The following is a 15,873-nucleotide window of genomic DNA, read 5'->3' on the forward strand; positions in this document are numbered from 1 at the left end:
TTCACTCATTCAGTTGGTCGATTATCACCTGTTTGCTGGGGTCTCCCAGAGCGGGTTTCATGTTGGGCTCTGGGGCACAGGGCTGGGGGCAAGACTGGGAGCCAGAGAAGCAGAGGTCTGGCTGGGGTCTCTTGAAGTCTCTGTCTCTCCCGGGTATGTCTTCCCACCTCCAGTCACTTGGCCTCAGTCTCCCTAGCTGGTTGTCAGAGAGTCGCTTGAGCTGGTCCCCAATCACCTGGCCCACACCAACAATCCAGATTTCTGAGCTAGGATGGACAAATGCTGAGTGACACCCCCATCCCTGCTCCCAGCCCACGCGTTCAGTCAGGGCTTGGGCACCAACTGCTCAGAGCTCATTAGTGGCCACATAGCCGTTGCCGCATGTCACAGGCTCTTAAAGTCTCCATTACTGAGGGCCCTTGCTCCTCTGTATTTTTAGCCTGCATCTGGAAGAGACGGCTGGCGTCTCCTACAGTTATACATGTCAGGTTCAGCGGTTTCGACAACTCCTCAGGCCTCTAGGCACCTGGAGGTGGGGGCCCCAGATCTGCTCTTGGAAAGGAAGCAGGTGGGAGATGTGAGGGCCTGAAGTGGGGCCATGGGTCCTCCTCTCCCATATAATCCCTGGTTCTGAGATTCCGCCTCCCCGGTATGACAGGGTCAAGGAGCCTCCACGTATCCAGGTGCTCCGGGACCTACAAAGACAAACAGCTCTTTGGATGACACTAGAGTGAGGATGGTGATGCCAAATTAGCAACAAACCCCAGGCCAGTTGGGCATCCCCAAGGACTAGCCACCAGCTCTGGCTGTAGACAGGTGGAACAAAGCATGCAGAAGCCACCCAGAGGGGTGTTGTTCTCTAACATGGTCAGGACAGGCTTGTGTCTGCCTGTGGGAGACAGAGCAAACCCCAGCAGCCTGCCCAGCCTGGGGGAGCCTGCGTTCCTCTGTCACTGGGTGAGAACTGCATCTCACAGATGCTGGAATGCCAGAGAGAAGGCTCTGAGGTTAGTGGCTCATGGTGAGGGCACCGGGAAAGGAGAGGAAGGCCACAGCTTGCCTGGGCAGAGTTGGAGGCACAGTGTGGAAGGGAGTGGGGAGCAATCCCACAAAGGGCAGAAGAGTGGTCCCCAGGCTTGAGATAGGAATGGGGTGTGCTCTCGTCAGGAGCTCCAGAGCCTAGACTCTCAGGAAGAGTAAAAACCTCCATCAAGGACACATCTTAAGTTCTTCTTCCTCCAAAAGCCATATACCCTAAAACTTGCTAATAAAATAAGGTAATAATAATGAAGAGTTATTGCTCTGTTACTCAGAACTAGGCAGCTTACTAACTGCTCTCCTCGAATTTCCTGATTGTCTTACTGATGCTTCACAGTAAGGCAGGAATTGTTATGACTATTCCCATCTTACAGATGAGGAAACTGAAGCTCAGAGAGACTAAGCAACTCATCTGAGTTCACATGACAGGTGGGTGCTCAAGCGACAAATTTAATCCAGAGTCCAGTCTCAGCCTCCAGATGACAAGAAAAGTTGGGAGGTAAATTCCCACTCAGCAGTGATATTTTATGGACCATGAGGAGGGAAGAACATCGATGTGATGTGTGATGTGAATGTTTTGGTTCTGCTGCCAGATTGTGGTTCTGACAAATGCCCATTTTCCTCTGGACCTCAGTGAGGGACTGGAAAGAGGCGGGGGGGGTGTATCCACGCCACATCATTCATCTGTTCTCAGCTCCAAGCTGGCTCTGACAAGATGATTAATAACAAAAACAACAACAATGATATTAGCAAACATTCATGGACCGTTACTCTGTGCCAGGCATATTACATGTGCTATTTCATTTAATCCTCACAGCTGCCCTGTGAGGTCTTCTTAAACAGGTGAGAGTGAAGCTCAGAAAGGCTGAGCAACCTGCCTAAAGCCACACAGCTAATAAAAAGTGGTCTGGAATTTGAAACGTGGTCTGCACTTAACTGCTCCCCTATTCTGCCTTCTGTGGGATTGGTCCCGCAATGCCTAAATATCTTGAGAAGGAGGGGCATCAGATAGCCTTTGTCAGAGCTGGAGGGAGATGGGAGCAAAGCCTACATTATCTCCAGAAAGCACTCAGTGTTTCCTGTTATCACCCTCCTTACTTTCAGGCTCAGGGAACCCACCTCTTTCCATCCCAGTGCATTCCATCATCCACTTACCTCCAGGTGCTCTGAGAGCTTCCCAAACACAGGATACCTTCTGAGAGAGGAAGGAGGGAGCCTGAGATATCTTTGCTCTATCTGGGTGAGGCCTAGAGTAGCAATGGGGAGGCACCAGGCACTGAGACCTAGGGATGGCTAAGCTTTGCCACCAACTTGAGTTGACCAAATATTTACTGTGTCAGGCACCATTCCGGGGCAGGGCTGCCATACATACTTGTGCACCACATAACCCTCTAAGGGGCTATTCATACTGTGGACTTGTGTACCTGACACCATATTGGGTGCTGGGAACACCCAACCTGGTCCCTAGCCTTACAGAAGATGCAGTCCCATAGGGGTGACAGTCAGATGAACCAGGAAATTACCTACCAGTGTGGCCCGTGTAGTGAGAGAGAAGGAGCAAGGGCTTGTGAGAGCTTGCAGGAGAGCCCCCAAGACTACATTTGGGAAGTCAAAGAAGGCGTCCTGGAAGAAGTGACTTCTAAACCAAGACCTGAATGAAAAATGGAAGTGGCCTACTTGGCAGGGAAAGAGTGTTCCATGCAGAAGGAAGAGCTTAAGTAGCTAATTTTAATAATTAATTAAGAGCTTAAGTAGCTAATTTTAATATAAAGTGATATAGGCTATAATATTAATATGAACAAAGAACATTGGGAGCCTTAATAAGTCAGTTACTCAGTAAAACAAACATTCACTAAGAAGATGGAGAATAGTTATGAATGGGAGTTACAAAAGTTTCACCCAAGGGGCACCTGGGTGGCTCAGTTGGTTAAGCGTCTGGCTCTTGATTTCAGCTCTGGTCATGATCTCAGACAGTTCATGATGAGATTGAGCCCTGTGTGAGGCTCTGCGCTGACAGCTTGGAGCCTACTTGGGATTCCCTCTCTCCCTCTCTCTCCCTCTCCCTGGCACGCGCGCACACACACACACACACACACACACACACACACGATCAGTCTCACTCAAAATAAATAAATTAACATTAAAAAAAAAAGTTTCACCCAGGAGGTGACCCGTGAACTAGGCTTGAAGAATGAGTAAGAGTTTTCTGAGGGGAGGGGAGCCTGGGTGTCTCAGTCGGCTGAGCTTCCGACTTTGACTCATGTCATGATCTCATGGTTCAATTTGTGGGTTTGAACCCCACGTCCGGTTCTGTGCTGACAGCTCAGAGCCTGAAGCTTACTTCAGATTTTGTCTCTCTCTCTCTCTGCCCCTCCCCTGCTCATGCCCTCTCTCTCTCTCTGTCTCTCAAAAATGAATAAACGTTAAAAACTTTTTTTCTTAACTTTTCTGAGGGGAAAAGAAGGAAGGGAAGCATCCAAAAAGAGAAAACCACATGAACAAAGTCATATGGTTCGAGATTTTTTTTTTAATTTAAGTATAATTAACATACAACATTATGTTAGTTTCAGGTGTACAATATATTGATTCAATAATTCTGTGTTATTCAGTGCTCATCACAATAAATGTGGTCACCATCTGTCACTATACAATGTTATTCCAATATTATCAACTGTGTTCCCTATGCTATACTTTTCATCTCTGTAACTTATTTATTTTATAATTTGAAGTTTGTACTTCCTAATCCCCTTCACCTATTTTACCTGTCTCTCCACCCACCTCCCCTCCTGCAACCACCAGTCTATTGTCTGTATATAAGAATGTGGGTTTTTTGTTTGTTTATTTTGTTTTGTTTTTTAGATTACACATATAAGTGAAATCATCTGGTATTTGTCTTTCTCTGTCTTATTTCACTTAGCATTATACTCTAAAGGTACATCTATGTTGTTGCAAATGGCAAGATCTCATTCTTTTTTGTGGCTGAGTAATATTCCATTGTATATTTATAAAAATATTTATACACATTTTTATTCACATATTGGTGGACACTTGGGCTGCTTCCATATCTTGGCTATTGTAAATAATGCTGCAATAAACAGGAATGCATGTATCTTTTTGATTTAGTGTTTCTGTTTTCTTTGGGTTAATGCTCAGTAATAGAATTACTGGATTGTATGATATTTCTATCTATAATTTTTTGAGGAACCTCCATACTGTTTTCCATAGTGGCTGCACCAATTTGCATTTCCACCAACAGTGCACAAAGGTTCTTTTTTCTGCATCCTTGCTAACACTTATTATTTCTTGTCTTTTTGATTCTAGCCATTCTGATTCTAGTGAGATGGTAGCTCACTGTGGTTTTGATTTGGGTTTCCTTGATGATGAGTGATGTCGAGCATCTTTTCATGTGTCTGTTGACCATCTGGATGTCTTTGAAAAAAAATGTCTATTAAGGTCCTCTGTTCATTTTTAGATCAGATTGTTGTTGGGTTTGTTTTTTTTTTTGTTTTTTTTTTTTTTTTGGTGTTGAGGTGTATGTATTTTGGACACTAACCCTTTCTCAGATATGCCATTTGCAAGTATCTTCTCCCATTCCATAGGCTCTTTTCATTTGTTTGATGATTTTTTTTTCATTTTTAATTTCCTTTCCTTTTTATTTTGGTGTGGCCTCAATAGTTTATTTTTGCTTTTATTTCCTTTGCCTGAGCAGACATGTCTAGAAAAATGTTACTAATGCCAATGTCAGAGAGATTACTGTCTGTGTTTTCTTCTAGGAGTTTTATGGTTTCAGGTATCACTTTTAGGTCTTTCATCCATTTTCAGTTTATTTTTGTGTATGGTCTAAGGAAGTGGTCCAGTTTTGTTCTTCTGCATGTAGCTGTCCAATTTTCTCAGCACCATTGTTGAAGATACTGTCTTTTTCCCATCATGTATTCTTGCCTCCTTTATTGTAGATTAATTGGCCATAAAATCATGGGTTTATTTCTGGGCTCTCTATCCTGTTCTACCGATCTATTTATCTGTTTTTGTGCCCATACCATACTGTTTTGATTACTACAGCTTTGTAGTATATCTTGAAACTTGGGATTGTGATACCTCCAGTTTTGTTCTTCTTTCTCAAGATTGCTTTGGCTATTTGGGGTCTTTTGTGGCTCCATACAAATTTCAGTATTATTTGTTCTAGTTCTGTGAAACATGTTGTTGGCATTTTGATAAAGACTGCATTGAATCTGTGGATTGTATGGACATTTTCACAATTTTAATTCTTCCATACAACTGGAAATTTTGTGGAACATTAGCTGCATAAAATGGAGGGCTAGTATACCTTCCCTAGGCTACCCACGGTAGCTCTTTGAGTCTCAAACCTAACTTTGATATTTATTATTCTTTTTAAAAAATTTTTAATGTTTTAATTTATTTTTTTTAATTTTTTTTTACGTTTATTTATTTTTGAGACAGAGAGAGACAGAGCATGAATGGGGGAGGGTCAGAGAGAGGGAGACACAGAATCTGAAGCAGGCTCCAGGCTCTGAGCTGTCAGCACAGAGCCTGATGAGGGGCTCGAACCCACCGACCGCGCGAGATCATGACCTGAGCCGAAGTCGGCCGTTCAACCGACTGAGCCACCCAGGCGCCCCAGTTTTAATTTATTTTTGAGACAGGAGAGACACACCATGAGCAGGGGAGGGGCAGAGAGAGAGGGAGACACAGAATCTGAGGCAGGCTCCAGGCTCTGAGCTGTCAGCACAGAGTCCGACCTGGGGCTCGAACCCACAGACTGTGAGATCATGACCTGAGCTGAAGTCGGACGCTTAACTGACTGAGCCACCCAGGCGCCCCTTATTATTCATTTTTAACATGACTTCATCAGAGGTTCAGATAGGAATGTTAGATAGGTGCATGAATGCAGGAATAAGTGGATGGGTGGAAGAAGTAAGGTATGCATGAATGAAGGAATATAAGAATGGATAAAAATAGCTAACATGTATCTGGTACTCTCTATGAATCAGGCATTGTTCTGAGTGCTTTATATTTATTAAATCATTAAGGGGCGCCTGGGTGGCGCAGTCGGTTAGGCGTCCGACTTCAGCCGGGTCACCATCTCGCGGTCCGTGAGTTCGAGCCCTGCATCGGGCTCTGGGCTGATGGCTCAGAGCCTGGAGCCTGTTTCCGATTCTGTGTCTCCCTCTCTCTCTGCCCCTCCCCCGTTCATGTTCTGTCCTGTCTCTCTCTGTCCCAAAAATAAATAAACGTTGAAAAAAAAATTAAAAAAAAAATTAAATCATTAAATCCTCGTACAACCGCAGGAGGCAGGTATTATCAGATGCACTTTACAAATGAAAAAAGTAAGACATGCAAGGTTAAGTAATGTACCCAAGGCCACACAGCCAGGAAGTAGGGAAGCCAGGGTTTGGACTGAAGCAGTCTGGCTCCAGAGGATGTTACAAACTGGGTCCCAGGAGCAAATGCCGGGAGTTAAGCAGTTCCTCCTTTATCCAGATATCTCCTTTTTCACTCCATGGTTGTTTCTTAGTTAAGCTTCCTCCTCCTGTGTCCATGGAGCAGACCTAGGACCTAGGACACTGTGTGTCCAGAGTGAGTCTGCGTTGCTGCTCTGGCTGACTGCAACAGGAAGTGCCTGCAAGCTTTGCCCAGCACCTGCAATGTGCTCGGGGACTTAGGATGGACCGCTGTTCCCAGCGCACTAGGTGAGGAGGCAGGGCCTCTGGCCTTCTCTGTGGAGAGCACCTCAGCTCTGGGAGCGCAGGTCTGATCACTGAGCAGGAAGCTGGAAGTTTGCCTTTCAGGTTGATTGTATTAGCATTTCGGAAGAGTCCCCCTTCCTGTGAAGTGCATTAAGGATTCACTCCGGCTGGTCTCTGGCCCGGGCAGGCTCATCGTGAAGTGCCTCAGATTTCCTAGGAGTCCTCTGAGACATTTTGACATTCTGATTGTCACTGCCAACGTGGGCTGCGAAGGAATTAATTGACATGGATGAAACCCTCAATTTCCAAGGGCTGTGTAATAAAATAAAGGTTATTGTATTATTACAGATTCCACCACTAATGAAAAAGGGCTAAAGACCGTAATCACAATATGGTATGATTCTGGGGACTTACCTTGATTTCCACAGGCAACCATCCTAAACTTTAGGGAATAATAATTATAATAGTTATTATTTATAGAGAACTTATGATATGTGAGGCACTTTACTAAATGATCTCTATATATTATGTGTTCCCACACAACCCTCTGAAAGTGGTGTTATTTTAATCTCCATTTTACAAGTGAAGAAACTGAGGCATGGAGAAATGAAGTGAACATAGCTAATCGGTTGTAAAGTAGCAATAGACAAACTTGTGGGTAAAACATATTCTAGTTTCTTGGGGGTGAGGGAGAATTAAGACGCTTGGGCAAGAAGCATTAAGATATTGGCCGAGTATAGAGTATTCTGGTGGTAGAGTATTAGGAATGTGTGTGCATGCTTTCCAGACTCTGGGAGAACCCACTGTCTTTTCCCTTAGACCACAGAAATCCATCCATCCATCTACCTGTCCATCCATACAAGAGAGATCCAGCCAGCTATTTATCCAGCCATCACCCATCTACCCATCCAGCCATTTATCTGCCCATCAATCCACTCATCCATTTATTCATCATCCATCCATCCACTCATTTAGTCATATATTCATGCATTCACTTATTTATTCAAATCACAGTGTCCCTGATTGCCCTTCCCAAGCACCTGTCATGGAGGTGGGTGCTCTCCTCTTCTGCCAGGGGTGCCTGCTATGACTAATGCAACAGGCAGGGGAGAAGGGGCATGACAAGGAGCCAGGAGATGTGGTGCCAGCTCCATAGGTTGTTAAGTCTCTTCAACTTTCTCACCCCCAGTCTCCCTATATGTAAAATGGGGATAACACCTACAGGCTATTGTGAACTTAAAGCAAGCAGATATGTGACACGCTTTGGAAATATAAAAGTGCTGTATGAATTCTTGTCACCATCATTGTTGTCGTCACCAGTGCAGCATGTATTCTAACCTACAATGTCCTTAAGTTTGAGCAGTCTGCATTGTTAAAATGATCCATTTCTGATTTTGTATTGCAAAAATTCTATACAATTTACAAACATGAAATTACTTACATTATGCACTTACCCAGTTTTATTATAATCAGACCTGTCCCATGTCCTCTTGGGGCTACCAGAATTATTGGGGAATAAGAATTGGAAAAGGACTTGGTAATAAGGAGCACTTGATCATGAAATGTAGGCTTGTAATTCCTGGCTTCACGGATAGACCTCTTGGTTATAAGGAGAGAAAAAGCTGTACTACAAGGAAGTATGTACCTGAAAATATGAAATTTCAATATCAGTAGGAACTGCAGTAAATACAGACTCTATAGACATTGTGTATCAGTCAGCTTACATTAAGTTATGCTACAGTAACAAACAACTCCCAAATCTCAGAGGCCTATGAGAAATGTTTATTTCCCCCTTATGTTACATGTCTACCATAGGTCAGCTGCAGCTCTGCTTCATGTTTTCTTCAATCTGGAGCCCAGTCCAACAAAGGAGCCCACTGGGTCATAAACCTTCCCTTCACATCTTATTGGTCAAAGTAAATTCTATGCCAACCCTGACATCAGTGGGAAGTGTATTCCCCCTTTAGAAAGGGCACCCAAAAGAGGGAGGATAAATATTTTGAAGAATAATACAACTTTCCATACATTGTAATGGAGCTAGAAAGTAATTTCAACCTCACAGTAGCTTCACAGGAAGGACCCTTGCAGGAGGATGTGGTTGGTCAGGCAGCTTAGCCTCTCTCTGTGTGTCCACCTCTTGCCTTGTCACCAGCTACTGACTCTCTGTACTTTCTCTATGTCTTCTGGCTTCTGCTTTTCTCTGTCTTGAAGGTTCTATTTCCTCATGACTTTGGCTTTCCCTTCATTGTACCTTTGTCCTCTTTCTTCCTTATGAATTTTTACCTTCTGATCTTGCCATGAATTAGCCAGAACTCTTTAGATTTGGGTGCTGGAAACTGAAATCCAACTAGTTTAAACAAAATAATAATAATAATAATAATAATAATAATAATAATAATTAATAATAATAGAAAAGTAAAGGAATTTATTGGCTGATATAACTGACAAATCAAAAATAGAATAGAACTGGCTTTAAGCATGGCTGGATCTGCAGGCCTCAATGACATCCAGGCCTCAATGACATCCCCGCCATTTCTCATCTGTCTTTTCTCAGTGTTAACTCCATCTTTGAACACTCTCCAGACACGGTGACAAAGCCCCCTGGTTGTCCTGGAATAGCCATTCTCCTTTTTTTCTAATGTGGGAGAAGTTTTTAGCTGGCCATACAGCCTCCCTTGCAATTAGCTGTGGTTTGGGACGAAATTCTGGCCAATGGGATTTTTTTAAGCTTATTTATTTATTTTGAGAGAGAGGGATAGAGAGCAACTGGGGACAGGGGGCAGAGAGAGGGAGAGAGAGAATCCCAAACGGGCTTCAGACTGTCACCGCAGAGCCCAATGTGGGGTTTGAACTCACAAACTTCAAGATCATGACCTGAGCGAACCCAAGAGTTGGACTGAGCCACCCAGGCACCCCTGGCTAACTGGATATAAGCAAAAGTGATGTGTGCAACTTTTGGGTTGTTCCCTTAAAAGGAAAGCCCGTGTTCTCCCTTCCATTTTCTTGCCTTCTGGCTGGAATGTGGTCATGGTGTAATAAGAGTAACGCCCAGAGGGGCAGAGCAACAAGATAGAAGGAGCCTGGGTTCCTATGGATTTTTGTGGAGCAGAGCTACTGCATCCACTTGGGCTTTTATATGAGAAAGAGATAATCTTTTGTCTTGTTAAGTCACTGCTCTATGAGTCTCTTTGTTACAGTGCTTGTCTATATAGATTTCCTGAAGAGAAAATCTGATTGACCCAAGTCACCTTTTTCCTCCCACCAGGCCCCAGCAGAGGTTCCTGGCCCATGGATCATCTACCACATTCCTGGTAATGGTCCAGTCAACTGTGGCTATGGAGAGGGGTCCCCTACTGCTGTTCCTTTGGTTGCCTTGATGAACATAAGGATAGTGTGATTCACATGTCTTCAGAGCCCTCTGTCTGCTTGCTGTAGTGGGTGAGTTTCATGAGGAGACCTGGGGAGAACTCATGAAGCAGACTGGGTTCTCCAGGCCTGGGGAATGGGCCAGGGAAAACGTAGGAACTGGCTATGGTCTCTGTGTCTATTCTCTCTATCCACCCCCAACAGTCTGCCCTGCAAAATGACACAAGGATCCTAGGTGGGTCATCTTCACTGTGCCAAAGGCAAGACAAGCCCTTTAAATTTATTATGTATGCTCGATGGGTATGGACCAGAGTGTTTGTTAATTCCAAATGCCAATAGATGTTGATAAATAATGCTATTAAAATATATTATTGTTCTGACACTTTGTTATAGAACCTTTCTTACACTTCCCCCATGTAACATTTGCTTTAAAAGGCCCCAGCCAAAAGCCAAACAGCAGTAAAACTGCACCTAGTCTCCCAGAACAACTTCATTTATGAAACACTCAAAGATTCAGCATTTGAGAAAAGCCTCTGAGATATTCCACTGTTTTGTAAACTTTGCAAAATCTGTAGTTCCTGTGGTGGAGGCCTAACTGCATGTTGAATTTGAAATTTTGAAGCTTCAATTGCTTAAAAATATTGTAACTGCTTCTCAAACAGGAAAATTGCATTTAGATTTTCCTCTGTGTTTAACCTCAGACTGGCAAGAGATAGTCTTCAAATTTCCCCAGTAAATGAAATCACTTTAGGATTGAGATTGCATGTGGATAGTTCATACCTGGAGAAAAAGAAAACCTTCAGGAACAAAGACAGTCATACATTCTGTGCTGGGCCTATAATGTGGAGAAGTAGTTGACCATTTTGTCCTATAATCCATAGCATGAAGGATTTAGGACAGAGACAAGGAAGACATTCTTGCATATGAGGTTCAGTTACATCTGAACTGTTACGAAGGGAAATTGCAGTGTCCTGCTCTCAATTTTCTTAGATTCAGCCTCCTGCAAAATTGTATGATCCCTTTGGCACCTTTCTTGTCAAAATTCTTTTCCTCCCCACAAAGGCTCTGGTGCCTCAAACCATCTCTTCTCATCAGTCATTCAAACTAAAGTGTGACTGTTTGCATCTTAAAGGAGACCAGTGGGAAGTGGGCAGTGCTTTACTCAAAAGAATGAATCAACATTGGTGAAATTTTAGGCAGTGACAGACAGTCTATTAGATGGAGTATTGAATGGGAGTCTTTCTTGTCCGCTCATAAAGTGGGTTTTACCTGTGACAAATACAAATACATCCGCTTTCCTTTCTCCTGCCCTCTCTCCCTCCTTTCCTTCCATCTGTTCAACAAATTTCTCTGGGGTGCCTGCCCTGTTAATTCTCTATGCTCAATGTTGAAGTCCTGAAATGGGAACTTTCTACAACAAAGGGAACTGAGTCCAAGAAATAATAACCATAATCGTGTGACTGCAATTACCATTTATTGAGTGAGTGCTTACTACATGCTGGGAACCATGCTAAGAGCTTTTTCTGGATAGCATTTAATTTTCACGACAACCCAGTGAGTTAGGTAGTATTATTCCCTTTTCACAGACAAGAAAACAGAGGTACCATGTTTTGGTTTAAGTCACACATATTAAGTGTGGTTTTCGAATATCAATGCAGGCAGTCTGACCTCAGAGCTTTTTTTGTTCCAGGTGAGATCAGATTAGGAAGAGCACATACGGTGGGCTTCAAGGAGTCAAAGTTGCTAGCGTGCTCTGCACTATCTGAGGAGTTGTGTTGAGGGACAGAAAGAAGGGCCATGTTCTTGCTGAGTGTATGTGAGCACCAGCAGGAGAGTCCCAGTGGGGCACTCCCCTCTCTTTGTTTGCCATCATCCAAAGGATCCCCTCCCCCCATGAGCAGACACACCAGAAGCTGGCTGTGCCCCAGGCATGACTCTGGTCAGGAAGAGAGGATCTTTTGTGAGCTGCTGGCCTGGTCTCTGTTAATGCCAATTAGCTTTCCTCCCTGCTTGGAGCTGCAGGGCCAGCAGGCTTCTGTGATCCTGGTGGCTAAAGGTTTTGGCCTAGAAATGCTCAGGATGTGGGACAGAAGTCAGAGTCTGAGGGAGGGACTGTATCATTGAATGGAGAGGAAATGGGTTTTCACAGAGGCTCATGGGGCCCAGCAGCCATGAGGGCAGGGTGGTCTGGACCAGATTAAGAAGAAGAGAAGGTGACATCTAGGACAACCTTCACCCCATCCCCACCAATCTCACCGTCCAGGCTATGACTTGGGAAACTGGTTCTCTAGAGAGGAGGAGAAGGTCAACAGTGCGCTCTGCATTCCTAGGCTTATGGGGGACTCTGGGGGTCTCCAGGAGCTTGGCTATCTAGGGTTATACACACCCTGCACCACGTTAAAGCAAGCCCAGAATGTTGGCCTCAGATTCTACCTACCATCCTCTTGTTTGCTTTGTGAGGGCTGCATCCAGTGTCACTGCAGAGCAGGTGGCCACAGATGATGCCCGGAAGCCAGTGAGTGTTCATCCCTTCACTGCCCTCTGGCTCTAGCTCCACCTGGTTGCCCAGATGCTCTCCAGTGACTGACCCAGGTCTACCTAAGGAATAGGTTTCTAGAACCCTATCCTGCAGATTCAAGAAAATCATTTCACCTTCCAAACACAGAGCTTGCCTTACTCTTTCCTCTGCCCTAGTGGGGGTCTTTCTGAGCAGCACATGAAGGGACAGGGACAGTGTCTACAGTAAAAAGGTGCTCAGGCCAGATTTCCCATCTTTGAAATGCTAGCTCCTCTCCTCTTCCTGGCAGTCTCCACTTTTTTCTTAGTGGCTTCTCCATACTCCCATGACAACTACCACTTCTGGTTCCCTGTCCCTAGGAAATGGACAGTTTCAAAGTGAGAGAGGAGGTCTGTCATGTAATAGAAGCCTTCTATTTGCTTCTCAAGCTCCAGGCTCAGCCCTTCTCTGTCCCTGCAGTTTGAAAGAACTATCATTTCTTCCAGTACCCAAAGAAAGAGCTCACTATCTCTCCACCCTCCCTGGTGAGGGCAGGCACAGTGGCCCCTCTTCCTTGCTGAGTGGCTCCTCATTACTGCATGGTCTGTCCCTTAGGAGACTTTTGGTGTCAGGGCTCAGGGCCTGGGAGGGAGCTTTGCGAGGCTTTCTTTCTACCCCTTGGCCACCCGCCCCCACCCCGTCATTGGTGGCTCACAGGGGCTGCTTTGCCAACAAAGGTATCACTGAAGCTTTCTGCCAGCTTGTCACTTACCTCTCCCAGGGAAGGAATGGGTGGAGGGACCAGTCATAGAGCTTGACCCTGTTCTTCCAGCAGGTGCTGCTGCCTGCCACAGCTTCTGAGGGAAGAGAGGAGCCCTGCCAGGGACTGTGCCCATGTTCTCAGGGCTTGAGGTACACAGTTAGCATATCTCTGCCTACCCTCAGCCCCTTGAAGCCCGGGTCACAGGACTCTGGAGAAATTACTCCCTGCACCTGGCAGGAAGAGACTGAACTACCTGGTGCCATTAGAAACTGGAGATCCTTAGCCTGACATTGGTAGCTTTGGTATCTGGATCTCCCCACAATACTCCAGCTACTAGCATGGGATCCTCCCCTTAAATTGGTCCCATGAATGGGCCCCTGGGCCTTTACACATGCTATTTCCTCTCTTCTCTCTTCATTATGTCTAAAGCCTACCCACACAGGAGAGCCAAGCTCAACCTTCACCTCCACCAAGGAGACTCCCTTGATTACTGTAGCCCACGGAGCTTCTTCCTCTGAGCCTTCATAGCTCACAAAATAGAATGAAATACTATACCATCTCTCATCATATATTAGTCTTGTTTTTCCAATTAGTCTGTCAGTCTCTTGAGGACAGGAGACCATTGGTGACCCTTTTTTGCCTCTCCCAGTGCACTTAGAGAAGGGTTGGATTTTTTTGGAACTCAGCCATTAATGGTTGACTAATTAGAACTTGCTGGACTGTGTTTAAGGCCTGGATTTGTATGGGTATATAGTTTTCATGTATCTGTGTATATGCTTTATTTATATATCTGTACACGTATGTACAGTATTCCCTTAAGCATGTGAATATGATTAACATATTAAAAATTTTTTTTCAACGTTTATTTATTTTTGGGACAGAGAGAGACAGAGCATGAACGGGGGAGGGTCAGAGAGAGAGAGAGGGAGACACAGAATCGGAAACAGGCTCCAGGCTCTGAGCCATCATGAGCCATCATGAGCCATCATGAGCCATCATGAGCCATCAGCCCAGAGCCTGACGCGGGGCTCGAACTCACGGACCGTGAGATCGTGACCTGGCTGAAGTCAGACGCTTAACCGACTGCGCCACCCAGGCACCCCTGATTAACATATTTATACTGTGTGTATAAATGGTTTAATTCATTCAACAAGCATTTATTGAGACCTTGTCACAACTGGGCACTGTCCCAGGTGCTAGACTTACAATGGTAAGTAAAAGGAATAGACTGCCCAGCCCCTCAGAGCTGGGAAGAGAGACCATTAAAGAAGCAATAGCAATAATATGAGCTAAGTGTTGTGATGGGGGAGCACATGACAGGAGTGCTTACGTTACCCAGTCTAGGGAGAAGGTCAAGGAAGGACTCATAGAAAAAAGAAAACTTGGAGGGGGGGCACCAGGCTAGCTCAGTGGAACATAAGACTCTTAATCTCAAGGTTGTGGGTTAGAGCCCCACGTTAGGTGCAGAGATTACTTAAAAGTAAAATCTTGGGGCGCCTGGGTGGCTCAGTCAGTTAAGCATCCGACTTTGGCTCAGGTCATGATCTCACAGTCCGTGAGTTCGAGCCCCGCGTCGGGCTCTGTGCTGACAGCTCAGAGCCTGGAGCCTGTTTCCGATTCTGTGTCTCCCTCTCTCTCTGCCCCTCCCCTGTTCATGCTCTGTCTCTCTCTGTCTCAAAAATAAATAAAGGTTAAAAAAAATTAAAAAAAAAAAAAGTAAAATCTTTAAAAAGGAAAAGGAAATATTTGGCTAAGAGTCTGTTGATGATTGAATTGTGTCCCCCCCCCCCACAAAAGATATATTCAAGTCCTAATCCCCAGTTCCTATGAACGTGGCCTTATTTGGGAACAGAGTCTTTGTTGACATCATCAAGTTAAGATGAGGTCATACTGGCTGGGCCCTAATTTCAAAGACTAGTGTTGTTATAAGAAGAGAGAAATTTGGACACATACATGGGAAGAGGGCCATGTGATTATAGAGGCAGAGATTGGGATGATGTGTCTACAAGCCAAGGGATGTCAAGAGTTGCAACCACCAGAAGTGAAGAGAGTCATGGAACAGATTTTCTCTCTGAGCCCCCAAAAGGAATCAATCCTTCTGACACCCTGATTTTGGACTTCTGGACTCCAGAACTTTTGAGAAACTAAATTTTCATCGTTATTAGGCACCCAGTTTGTGGCACTTTGTTATGGCAGGCCTAGGAAAGCCCTAATACAGAGGCTTACTAGGCTAACTAGAGATCTGCCAGATGAGGAAAAGGACGGAAGAGTGACTCTGTCACAGTGAACAGACTGCAGAGAGAACATAGCAGAGAGAAATAGAAAGTTGAATAGAGCTGAAATAGTCTCTAGGAGGTGGGAAATGGAAGTTACATGTTAGAACATGAACGTGTGTTTGCATGACATGACTGCGTGTATGTGAACAGTTTGTGTATTCATGTATATGCTTTTTGGAGTTTTGCATGTTTCATCTTGTTTTTATGATTTGTGTGTTTCTGCATGCT

General features: G+C 44.7%; 1 long non-coding RNA gene across 2 annotated transcripts in view; it reads left to right on the forward strand.

Moving 5' to 3' along the window:
• The window catches only part of LOC123605246, a 117,377-nt gene that overhangs the window by 31,958 nt on the left and 69,546 nt on the right, over positions 1–15,873 (forward strand). Inside the window, exon 2 of one of the 2 annotated variants that reach the window (XR_006715685.1) lies at positions 10,009–10,181. The exons of the other annotated variant lie outside the window; for it this stretch is intronic. This is a non-coding gene — a long non-coding RNA (uncharacterized LOC123605246). The remainder of the gene's footprint in view (positions 1–10,008; positions 10,182–15,873) is intronic. 2 annotated transcript variants of the gene reach the window in all.

The sequence above is a fragment of the Leopardus geoffroyi genome, chromosome A1, assembly GCF_018350155.1.
Source record: "Leopardus geoffroyi isolate Oge1 chromosome A1, O.geoffroyi_Oge1_pat1.0, whole genome shotgun sequence".
In the NCBI taxonomy this organism is placed as follows: domain Eukaryota; kingdom Metazoa; phylum Chordata; class Mammalia; order Carnivora; family Felidae; genus Leopardus; species Leopardus geoffroyi.